Consider the following 12,611-nt stretch of genomic DNA (forward strand, 5'->3'; position numbering starts at 1 on the left):
CAAGTGGCATGGATCAGAGGCAAGCCAGAGAGCGGCCTGCCTGAGACCCACTTCCAGACGGGAGTCACGGTGAGCAGCCGGGCTGCCAGTCTCTGTGTGGCCAGTGGGCCAGGGGGGATGCTTGTCCCGTGGACAGTGAAAGCAGAGGCAAGGCCGAACCTTGTGCTTCCAAGTCTCTCCCTCAAGGCCTTCTGCCCCAGCTTCTGCCAACAGTCAATGGGTCAAGGTCAGTCAAGGCAGAAAGCCAAATTCAGAGAGCTAATATTGGAGAGCTGACCCCACGGCCAGCTCAGTTGTGACTCAGAGGGACAACTAAGGGACAGGTGCTTAAAGAGTCCAAGTCTCAGAACTATTGGCAAATGGCCTTAGTCCCCTGCAGGTGGTGGGTGAAGCCTCTGACTTTGACGGGGCAGAATCCCAGCAGACCCACTTGGAGAGGTCCTGTGGCTTGCAGCCATAAGACAATATATAAAGATTGCAAGTCAGCTGGCAATGGGTCTTCCTGAACCTGAAACACCAGAGTCAGGCCTGGGACCCTGCCACCACTCTGCCCCCGTGGAAGGGACACATAACAGGTTGCAAGGTATGGAGAGTCCCAGTGGCAGGGAAGGAAGGGCTCAGGGAGAGCACGGTGTCTCCAGTTGGGGTAGAGGCTCTGGCCTTCTGTTCTGCCAGAACGCAAACCCAGAGCACAGCTGAGATCACACAAGATGGAAGATGCCATCTCCAATCCCACCAAGGCCTGTGCATAGGTCGGGGGCAACCCAGGCTCCAGCCTAAGCCAGAGACAGTGGTCCTGGATGCTAGTCCTGCCCAACTAGGCTGTGCCCTCTCTGTTCTTAAAGGGAAATAGAGGGATGGGGGAATGGTAAACATCCCTGCCTTTTATCAATTGGAGACCAGTTCATTATCTTCTAACTGCTGCCACCATGCAGTGTAAACCCTTTTCTTCATGAAGCTATGCCAAAGTCTAAATTACTAACAATCCCTGGTTTGCTTTCTCTTTATGCTCTGAGACTAGGTGATCCACTCAAAAAGAATTTCTTGAGAACCGTTCATGTGCAAGGCCATTACAGATATGCCTGTTTATAAAGCTAAAGGAGACCCCAGGATTCAGAGCATGTGCTGCAAGAGCATGGCATTGGCATCAGCTGATTTCAAATCCTAACTCTAGCTCTCTGTTTTTCCTGGGCAGTTTTCATCTGTAAAATGAAAATGTCAATGATGGCTGCATCATGAGGTGGACAGACTGACTGAATGGCATTCTTACGTACAGCAGCAGGTATGGAGCAATTACATGATCTGTAATAAAAAGCTGTTTTCTTCCTCTCAAGGGAAGCGGCAAAGAAGCTCAACAGGAGAGAAGGTCTTGTGCACTGTGGATGCAGCTTGGTGGTTGAGTGCTTCTCTGACACATGCAAGGCCCTGGGTTCCATCCCCAACACACCCCCACCTCCAAATAAAAGCTTTTGGGAGAGCAGTGTTGCACAGATGTATTTCCAGCACTTTGGAGGGCAAGGCAGCAGGATGCCAAATTTGAGATCACCCTGGTTCACATGTCAAGAGCCTATCTAAAAAAACAAAACAACAACAACAAAATAAAACCAAAGAAAGGGGGTCATGGAAACTGCTGCTTCATTGCAAAGCAGCACTGTGACCTGTAGAGTGGCAAGCAAGAGGTATTGTGCGGGACAGCAGCAGCAGGAGACACAGCTTACAGGAAAGGCCTTGGGACATGGCCTTGAAGGGAGAAGAGGTAGGGTGGCACTCAGGCCACCTGAACAGCACAGGCTTGGGAAGAGTGCCACAGCGACAATCTGCTCTGGCAGGAACCATCCTTCTGTGCTAAAAGAATGGAGGCTCGGAGTCCAGGATCTGGGGTAGAGTCTTGGATGGCTCCAGTATCATCCCAACCCGCCAAACCCTTAAAGCTTCTTCTAGGAGCACAGACTGTTGGTCACCTTGGCATCTTTCTCGAGATATCCCCCAAAGCCCTGCACCTAGGAGAACTTGGTTACAGCTCTAGAGCTGTGACAGCCCCTTCTCTGGCCTGTTTGCTGCATCTGAGGCTTTAGCTGAGCTGTCTGTCCAAAGAGCAACAACATCCAGAGACCCCTTTAAAAGCGTGTCCAGCCGTCACTTGGACATAATCCTGCTCCTTTGGGTCTTAGTCAGAATCTTGTTGATGCTCCGTGTCCAGTTTTGAGCTGGAGGAGAGAGTTGAAAGGTATCAACAGGGACAGGATGGACACAGAGGCAATCAAAGCTGCAGGAGATGGCCGCCTGCATTTGATTTCTGTTGCTGTGACAAAACATGCACCCAAACCAAGCTGGCCCACACTTCCACGACACAGTTCACCACTGAGGATGCTGATTCAGGAGCCTAAGGAGGAGTCTGGAGGCAAAAACTGAAGCCAAGCCCACAGAGGAATACTGCTTACTCTCTTGCTTTTCATAGATTGCTCAGCTTGCCATCTTAATATAATCCAGGACCGCTTGCCCATGGGTAGCACTGCAAAAAACACCCCATCAATCTTGCCTACATGATAGACGGAATTTCTCAACTGATGTTCCCTCTTCCTGAGTGACTCTAGTGTATCTCAGGCTTGCAAAAACCAGCACAACTTCTCTGTTTCAAAAGGAAATGGCTTAGGGAGGAGGCTGAGAACAATGCAGGATTCTTTCTATACAGAGGACAAAACCATTTTCCTTCTTTTCTTGAAGACTAGAGGAAAATGCAGGTGAATGATAGGGTGGGGATGGATACAGTAGACCCTCATTCTCCCATCTTCCTTGGGCATCTGCCTTAAGGGGCTGTCTGCAAACCCCCAGTGCTGTCTTCAAGCTCATTGAGACTAGATTGGCATACCCTTGATCCATAAGGACAACCTTCAGTTTTCTCTACTGTGAGTCTAACACATTTGCCAGGCTCAAATGAGTTGCATTGTCAACAAGAGTTGCTTTTGTCTCAGACTGGGAAGCACGGCCCTGAGGCTGGAGAATGTATGTTTACGTTGTTATCACTATCTCTGAGTGTGTCCACAGTATGGGAACAGAAGGGGAAGACAATGGGGTTGCACAGAGACTCATGAAGGCAATTGCCTGATGCCTGATGGTCTGGAGAAGAAAAGATTATAGAAAGAGGAGAAGGAGAAATTTGGGCCAAAATTTCCACCTGTTACTCTATTCCCTTCCAGATTCACAATCTCAATGTGTTCCTATAAGGTAGAGAGATGGCAGCTGCACCCAGAAGCGAGTTCTGAACCACTGCTGAGTCCTGGGCACAGTGAGCACTTCCTAAATGTGTGTGGGATGAATGGGTTGTCTGAGAATTTGTCTGGAAGTGGTTCTTAGGAATTTCTGTCCTTACCATCTGCTTGTTCAGGACAGAAGAGGCTATGATGCCACCTTCTAAATAAGAGCACCCACTGCCCTCACTTTAACTGTGTGAGCCTCTGGCTTCTAGGCAACCCTTAAGAGGCTCATCTCAGAGGACACGCAGGCATACACCAAACCGAAGGTGTGGGGTGAAGAGCTTAATGGCTTCTTAAAGAATTCTCGGGCCCACCATGAGAGCCCTACTGGCCCATCATTGGGGAAAACAGATTAGGCTCTGGTCCTTAACCACATAACCTCATAACCATAGCACCAATAACCAGACAAATCACTGAAGCCGCATCACACTGGCATGGCATCCCATCAACAGCTGGAGAGCTGAGTATTGTCAGCCTCAATTTATAAGGAAAGAAACAGACTCAATGAAGCCAGGCCAGACAGCCCAGATTCTTCAGAGCCTTCACTCTGGTGTCTATCTTGCTTTTGCTTTAGGCTAGAGAAACAACTGATATGGGACATAGGTCCCATGGGGGACATAGTCCCCTAGGCAAGGTCCCTGGGTCACCACACTGGAAACAGCTGAGTATGTGCCACAGCTCTGAGTTCCTTGCCTTGCTGAGGCAGACCATGGGGGGGGGGGGCGAGAGGGGGGAGGACAAGGGAATCCGTGACTGATATGTAAAATTAAATTAAATTATAAAATAAAAAAAAGTGAAAAAAAAAAAAAAGAAAATGGGATTGAGAATGAAGCCCTAGGAACCCTTTCTCTGATAAAGTTGGAGTGTGGGCTGTTCCCTGGGGTGTCCTAGAGCTTAGGTGATGATACATCTGACAGCAGTTGAGAACCATTGCAACTTTCTTCCAAGGGACTATGATTGTTTGAAAAAGAATGGCCCCAATAGGCTCAAATGTTTGAATACTTGCTCCCCAGCAGGCTTCGAGATTTCAAGAGACTCACACCGTTTGGACTCCTCTCTTTTTCTCTCTCGTTGCCTCGTGGCTGTGTCTCAAGAGGTGAGCGCTCACCTTCTTCTCCAGATCTTGCTTGCTGCTGTGCTCCCCTCCATGATGGTCCTGGACTCTAGCTCCCTAAAATTGTGAATCCCAAATTTAACACATTTTTTTTTTTTATAAATTGCGTTGGTCATTCATGTTTATCACAGCAATAAAAAGTCAACTAAGACAGAAATTGGTGCCAGGAGTAGGGTGCTGCTAACCTTGCTCTGTTGGAATGTGGAAGACTTTGGGACTTGGATCCGGGAAAGCGGTTGAACACTGTTAGCAGGACTTAATGGGCCATTCTAGTAGGAGCTTGGAAGAGACTAGTGCGGAGAGCAGTGTAGACAATGGAGACCAAGCGTAAGAGGCTTCAAAAGGGAGCAATATTGACACCTGGGATAGGAACTATTCTTGCGATATTTTGGGAAAGACTGTGGCTGCCTTTTGTCTATGTCCTAAGAATCTGCCTGAGGTGAAATGGAAAAGTACTAAACTAATTTCTTTGGTAGAAGGGATTTCAAGATACCTAATGTTGACGTTGTCCTGTAGTTATTAGTAATCATTCTTTGTGAAGATGTACAATAAAAAGAGCATGTAGGGGAAGGAAGCACACACAAAATGTACAGTTTGGAATAAAAAGGAGATGCTGAGAGCCACCACCAGGAGAAGCAAGTTATAAGAGAACAAGTAATGCCATGAAGCCATGTGGCAACACATAGATTAATAGAAATGGGCTGAGTTAAGCTATATTAGCTAGCTAGCAAGAAGCCTGAGCCATAGACCATACAGTTTGTAACTAATATAAGCCTCTGTGTGTTTACTTTATAAGCGGCTGTAGGACCATGGGTGGGAGAGATTCATCTGGAGAAACCTCTGCCTACAGGTTCTGCTTTCCCAAAGGTCCCATTTCTAAATACCATTAATATATGAATGTGGGGGTTATGCCACAGTGCAAGGTGTCCACACTTACCACAAACAGGAACCCCAAAAGACAAGGTCCTAAAGCAGCTTTGGGAGCTTCAATCTTGCTTCTGGCCTGGTCTGATTTCACTAAAAAAGGAAAAGCAAGGGAGCCTCGAACCTTGCACACTGGGTCTCTGTCTCAGTTGTCTGCAGATAGTAGAAACCCCTGTCTCGAACAGGCCTGTATAATAATCAGGGAAACTCTCTCCATAATAGGGTCTGAATGGTAGTTGATGTAGAAGATGAAGATTGTCAAACAAGCCAGACTCTTCCTGTCTCACTACGGCAGTATTGGCTTCAATCCCAGGCTAGTGGCACAGTAGACTGCAGGGACGGAGCAATCACAGGGCCACACCTAAGCCTTAGACAGTGGCTTTTCCTAACATTTCTCAGGTGTCAGTCTGGAGTTTGTTCATTGGAAACCATGGTCTAAGAGACCCTGGAGGAGACCGCAGCCAGTCAAGAGTTCTTAGAGTCTTTCCTCTGGCTGGGGCCCCAGGTTGAGGCTGGGACTTTCTGTAAAATGCAGAGGAAGACAGATAATAAGATCAGGATCCTGCTCTGAAGGAGTGTATGGACAAAGCAGTTGTTGGACAAGATACCAGTGTCAACCATATTTACCTTCCAAGGCCTGTCTTGGACAAGTGACAGTGGACCCAGAAAGTGTCTAGCAGCCAAGGTGAGGCAGGCAAGCCTAGGAGATAGTTCCTTGGGACTTCATTTGGTTTGGGGTTTTACACACACACACACACACACACACACACACACACACACACACACCCCTACACATATACTCTCTCACACACATATAAACTCTCTCTCTCTCTTTCTCTCTCTCTCTCTCTCTCTCTCTCTCTCTCTCTCTCTCTCTCTCTCTCTCACACACACACACACACACACACACACACACACACACACACACACACACACACCTTGTAATAATGTACTATGCAACCTGTTCCTTCTCCTGTACATACCTTGCACATAAAAATGAACAGTGCACCTAGCAACCTCAGAACCCCTAGTCTTCCCCACCCCCTCATCAGGTCACACATATTCCCATCTTTGAACAATGCTGAGTTTCTCCACCCATGGTGACAATCGAGTTTAAATAGTTTCTATTCAAGTGCATTCCAAACATATCTAGGCATGAATGATAGAAGGGTTGATCAATTCTGAATTAGTTTGGGGTGCATGCACAGCAAGATAAAGCTATATCCTTTAACTAATGTTTTAGGAAAAATCTCCTATTTACCATTTTATGCTTATGGATAATGGGACATGCATATGTTTTTTGTTGTTGTTGTTTTGAGACAGGGTTTCTCTGTGTAGTTTTGGTGCCTGTCCTGGATCTTGCTCTATAGACCAGGCTGGCCTCAAACTCACAGAGATCCGCCTGACTCTGCCTCCCGAGTGCTGAGATTAAAGACAAGTGCCACGTGCCACCACCGCACGGCCCATGCATATGCTTAAAATCAGATGCATTGTGGGAATGGATATGTGTAGTGGATAAATGATTATATAATATAATGAATCAAGATAGCGAACCACTCAAACTACTTCCCTTAGTAACCACCCCCTCTTTCTTTTATGTCCCATAAAAGAGATGCCAGGCTGTAGCCTGGGGCTCTTGAGTACTCTCACGCCTGTGGCCCACTGTCAGTCTTAATAGTGTATTCCTGTGTAACCTACACTATCACTTTGCACTAAATAGTTACCTTGCTTCTTTTGCAAATATGTGAGTTCCTATTTTCAGTTCTTTAAATAAAAAACCAAGAACCTAGAAGTGCCTGGCCAAGACCCCAGCCACTGGTAGCATACTTGGTGAGTCAGCCAGAAGACCAAAAGGTAATAGAGTAAAATTCTCTTTTAGTCTCATTGCTAACATTTCTCTCATTACACTCTGGTCCTCTTTTTCATTCTGATGGAAAATGGTCACTCATTCTGATTGAAAAGAATCCTCAGGCTACGACCTCCCCACCCTACAAAATGAGGCTGATTGCAGTTGGACATTCTCCACTGCCTCCTTTGCTGGGGACAGAAATGGCAGTAAGATGGAGGAATCCCGCCACCAGCAAGGTGAAGTTCCCCCTTTTCTTTTAATAATGCTTCTGCTCTCTGGACCAAAACCCAACTCTTGCAGAGGAAGGGAATTTTTTCAAGTCCCCCCCGCTTTGGTCTTATATATATCTGAAATAATTGTCCCAAGTTTTACTATTCTTGAAATTCAAACATTAAAAATGGGACTACCAAGTAAGTTCCAGGAAAGGCACAAAGCTACACAGAGAAACCCTGTCTTGAAAAACAAAACAAAACAACAACAACAACAACAAAAAGAATGGGACTTATTGCTCATACTATGGTTTGAGTAATTCACAAGTTCCATAAAGACAGGTAGATGATTAAAAAGAAGTAAGTAAAACCAAAAAATAAAGATAAGAATACCAGACTCTCACCCAATTTGAAAAGCTCTCTCTCTTTCTCTTCATGGGGACTCTCTCTACTCTACTTGCTCAACTACCTGTTTTTAAAATTTTTGTTGCCAGGTGGTGGTGGCACACACTTTTAATCCCAGCACTTGGGAGGCAGAGGCAGATGAATCTCTGTGAGTTCAAGGCCAGCCTGGGCTACAGAGTGAGTTCCAGGAAAGGCACAAAGCTGCACAGAGAAACCCTGTCTCGAAAAACCAAACAAACAAACAAAAATGTCTGTTGTCACCAACATGAGTAATATGTGCCTTCTTCATGACTTAGCCTCTCATGACTACTTTAAACATCTCAGTACTAAACTTTGTGGGCCTTACCTTCTCTAACTGAGTCTCTGTATTAAAGAACACAAGGACCCTGTGCTTTCTGTAACCTAAGTTGGATTAATTTCCCACATCAAGACAAGAGTCACCCCTTAACTGAAGCAAACACATGCAAAATGAATGGACTGTTCCTACACCATTGCTTTCCCGCATTCTGAGGAAGAAGAGCACACTTGGAGATCATGTCACTTTTGTAACTGATTTGATTGAGTATGTAACCTGCCAGGACCCTTTTGTGATGAGGATTATAATTATAATAAGCCATTATTCTTAACTATAGAAGCAACTTCCCCCCAAAGGCTCATTCAGGCAGTGACATGACACATGAGTCATTGTCTTTCACAGAAGGCTCAGCTGGCAGGTGACCAAATTCTCCAACTAGAGAATGATTAAAGCCAACACCTGTAAGCCCAAGTACCACGGCCAGAAAGAAGACAGAAATCGTGGAGGAACTTAGCCCAGTGAATTTTCAGGAAATAAATGAACATTCCTAATTGGGCATGATGGCTTACACCTCTCGGGAGGCTGAAGCAGGAGGATTTCCATGAGTTTGAGATCAGCCTGGTCAAGGAATTAGTGAGGTTCAGGCTAATCTAGACAGTACGAGGGTCTCTTCCCTTACTCCCTCCCTCCCTCTACCCCTTCCTCTTCCTCTTCTCCCCTCCTCATCTTCCCCCCCCCACCCTTAGTGGTCATTCCTGTGTAACCCAACCCAAACTAGAAAATGAAATGTGCTCAGCACCTGGGAACTCTCCTGCCTCTTGGGCTCTGGCCACTCTCCACTTGCAGGAAGATCATCAGCTACAATCCTTACTTGCATCGGTCTAGAGGTGAGTTTTACTTGTTTTTGAACTTTATGTACATGGAATAATATGATACAGGATGTAGGCTTTCATGTTGCCAAGTGACTTTCTATGGGGAGACATAAAGGTTTTACCCATCCACCACAGATAAGTCACTAGCAGGCTAAGAAAGAGTTCCATGCAAGGTAGCTAGGTGAACCAGTGTATTTATTTAGGTGATTTCTTACAGGAGTGTTGGTGTCTCCCATAAACTTCTGAGGGCGAGGGGGGTCTTCCAGGAGTTGATTGGTCCAGGGCATAGTGCTCTCAGAATGGCATTAACATTCTCATAAAAGACACCCAGAAGGCTCCCTTGCCTCTTCTACCATGCAGGGGGTGGTGAGAGAAGAGGCTGTCTCTGAACTAGGAAGAGAGCCCAAGAACCCCCACCCCAACCCCACCCCCGGCATTCTGGCCTAGCTCTTCCAGCATCCAGAACTGTGAGGAATGAGTTTCTAGAGGTACTTTAAGCCTGGCTGTGGCCATTTGTCACTGAGTCCCAAGTCACTTTGATCCCAGCAGAGAAGCTTGTAAAGAAGGTGTATACCCCCTTGCCCCAGCGGTGCAACTCCCTGAGCTGTGTCTCCATCAGCAGCTGACATCTGGTTCCTTGCTCATGCTGGCCATTCTGGAGAAAGGCTGGCGTCTCCCTCGAATCTGGTGCTCCTGGTGAATGGCAAGGTTGAATCCTGGTCATGGTTCTGGCTGTATAGATAGTCTCTCTGGTGCCTGACTCTCAGGTCTTTTATCTTTTTTATTTTTCAGTTAAGTCACAAATGTTTTGAACATTTTAGAGTGTGTGTGTGTGTGTGTGTGTGTGTGTGTGTGTGTGTGTGTGCATTCGAGTGCGCGCATGTGCACACACATGTACCACAGCATACATGTGGAGATCACAGGACAGCTAGTGGGCTTCAGGTCTATGGTTCCACTGTGGGGATCCTGGAGACTGAACTCAGGTTGTCAGCCTTGGTGGCAGGCACCATTATTTGTTGGGCTATCTCATAAGCTATCAAATGTTTTATTACATGAAATTATAAGAGCAAACTACAATTTAAAATAATAAATGCAGCAGAGATTTTTAGTCAGCATTGCTGTTGTGCTTAGAAGCCAAATGTAAGGAAACATCTTGCAATCTGCAGAGTTAATATTTTTAATTTTCCAGTATGGCAATTTTCAAGTAAAACACAAACTTCGTTTATTTTTACAAAGTGGTTTTACCACTTGTATCTGCCAGCATATTTTGTAAATATGGACAGAATTATACTATTGAGAATGAAAGTTCCTGGAAAGAACCTCACCTTCCACTGAGCCTTCGGCAAGGCTGAGTGGCTGTGGAGAGACTGGAATGTTGCATTTATCTTGGGCTATCCTTAGCGCCCTTTATAGCCATGCCTTGCTCACCTCGTTCTGACCCATCATCCTATGACTAACAGGGGCAATCTTTTAGAATGTATTCATTTAGCAAGATACTAACTTCCACCAACCAAAGCTTAGGAGTGTCATCAGACAGCATCTGAGATCCAGAGCAGACATTCTCCTGCTTTGCTATAACCCTCACCCCCCCCACACACACACAAGCACACACACCACTGATGTTTGCATTAGAGTACTTGAAAAATACCCTCATCTGCAACTTTCCTTGTTCTGTGACTATAACATTTTGTGAACGGATGCCACATTGGAATATGGAACCCAGGGTAATTGGAATCTGTATTCTGGTCACTCATATTTGGCCCCAGAATAAATTTTCCTTATCCCCTTTGTGATGAGAGCTGTGCTTTTATGTTAACCCTCTGTCTCAGAAACACACACAAATGTACCAATCAAAAAAAAAAAAAAAAACAAGCCGGGCGGTGGTGGCACATGCCTTTAATCCCAGCACTTGGGAGGCAGAGGCAGGTGGATATCTGTGAGTTCGAGGCCAGCCTGGTCTCCAAAGCGAGTTCCAGGAAAGGCGCAAAGCTACACAGAGAAACCCTGTCTCAAAAAAAAAAAAAAGAAAGAAAGAAAAATGTTATAATTCAGGCCGGTAATCCTAGCTGCACAAGTGGCTGAGGCAAGACAATCCAAGTTCAAGATCAGCTTGGGTAACTTAGCGAGACATTGTCTCAAAATTTATAAAAGACAGGTGTGTGTGTGTGTGTGTGTGTGTGTGTGTGTGTGTGTGTGTGTGTGAGTTTTTTTTAAAAAAAAAAAAAAGGAAAAATCTTTTCCATGTTAAGAATTGGAATTATCACAATGCAGGGAGTCAGGAGACTGTTTAGTGCTACTATGGATGGCTTGTAAATGGAAAAAGTAAATGAGGGGATGAACCACTTAGCTGGCATTGACATAATATTGATTTTAAATACTATCAGTTTGGTAATTTATATTTTATCCTTAAAAATGGTTTGATAACTGTGCCAAATACGAAAATTTGAATGATAAGATACAAATCTTAGAAAGACTTACTATTGATAGGATGCAAACTTTAGAAAGACTTACTACTAATAAGATACAAGGCTTAGAAAGACCTACTAATGAAAATAGGAAAAATATTCAGACACAGACAGAAGAATTTAGAGTAGAACCTACCATACCATTGCATTCTGAAATTGAAGAGGAGCAGCCCAGGGTTATTAGAAAACCCAACTTTAGTTTATCCAGTTACCATACAAGAATGACAACCAGATGATAGGCATCCCCAGGGCTATGCAGAAGTTGACTGAAATCCTGTAGAAGTTTTAGATGTGAAGAGATTTAAAGAAGCAATCATTTCATGTGGCATGCATTCACCCTATGTGAAACAGATGTTAAATTCATGGGCAACTCAGAACAGAATTATCCCACAAGATTGGAAACATTTATCTACAGCAGTATTGGAAACTGACTGTCAGTTACAATGGAAAACATGGTGGAAAGAGGAATCTATGGCCATAGAGCAGGGTAGGTCTAAGATGCATGGGAATTCCCAAAACTTCTCAGTGAAGGCCAGTATGCTGATTTGCAAAGATAGTTTAGATTTGATGATCACATCTTGACACTATGTTGTATAGCAGCTTTGAGTGCTTCAGATGGGGTTGAAGAATCAGGAAAGAGGGCTGAGTCATGTACTAAAATTATACAAGGCCTAAAAGAAGCCTTCAGTGATTTTTTTTTACAAAGATTAACTTCAGCTGTAAATAGAATATCAGATACAGAAGTTAGACAAATATTAATTAAGTCCTTGGCTTTTGAAATGCTAATATAAAAGAGTGATTAGGCCTTTAAAGTCAAAATCAGCACCAATAGATGAATAGATTAGAAATACGGCTGATATTGGATCTCACACTTATGATACTGCTTTGATAAGTAATTTCTAGAAATTTTAAGAAAAACCAAAATGTCAGATGTTTTAATTGTGGTAAACAAGATCGTTTGAAAAGATATTGTAGGCAAGATGTTCCTAGAAACATGTTTTTTTGTAGAGATAATCCAAACAGAAGGCCCCAGCCTCCTGGAATATGCAGAAGGTATGGCGAAGGCTGACATTGGACTAATGAATGCAGATCAACAAGGAACAGGCAAGGTAACCCTTGCCATTGGGAAATGCCCTGAGTGGCCTCTCACAGGCCCCAATATCAAATTTGGCTCTACTATTCCCTGTCAACATCAGAGAAACTCATCCACAGAGCAATTAAAAG

Source organism: Peromyscus californicus, unplaced genomic scaffold (genome assembly GCF_007827085.1).
Source record: "Peromyscus californicus insignis strain IS unplaced genomic scaffold, ASM782708v3 Scaffold_8__1_contigs__length_139910024, whole genome shotgun sequence".
NCBI classification, from domain to species: Eukaryota; Metazoa; Chordata; class Mammalia; order Rodentia; family Cricetidae; genus Peromyscus; species Peromyscus californicus.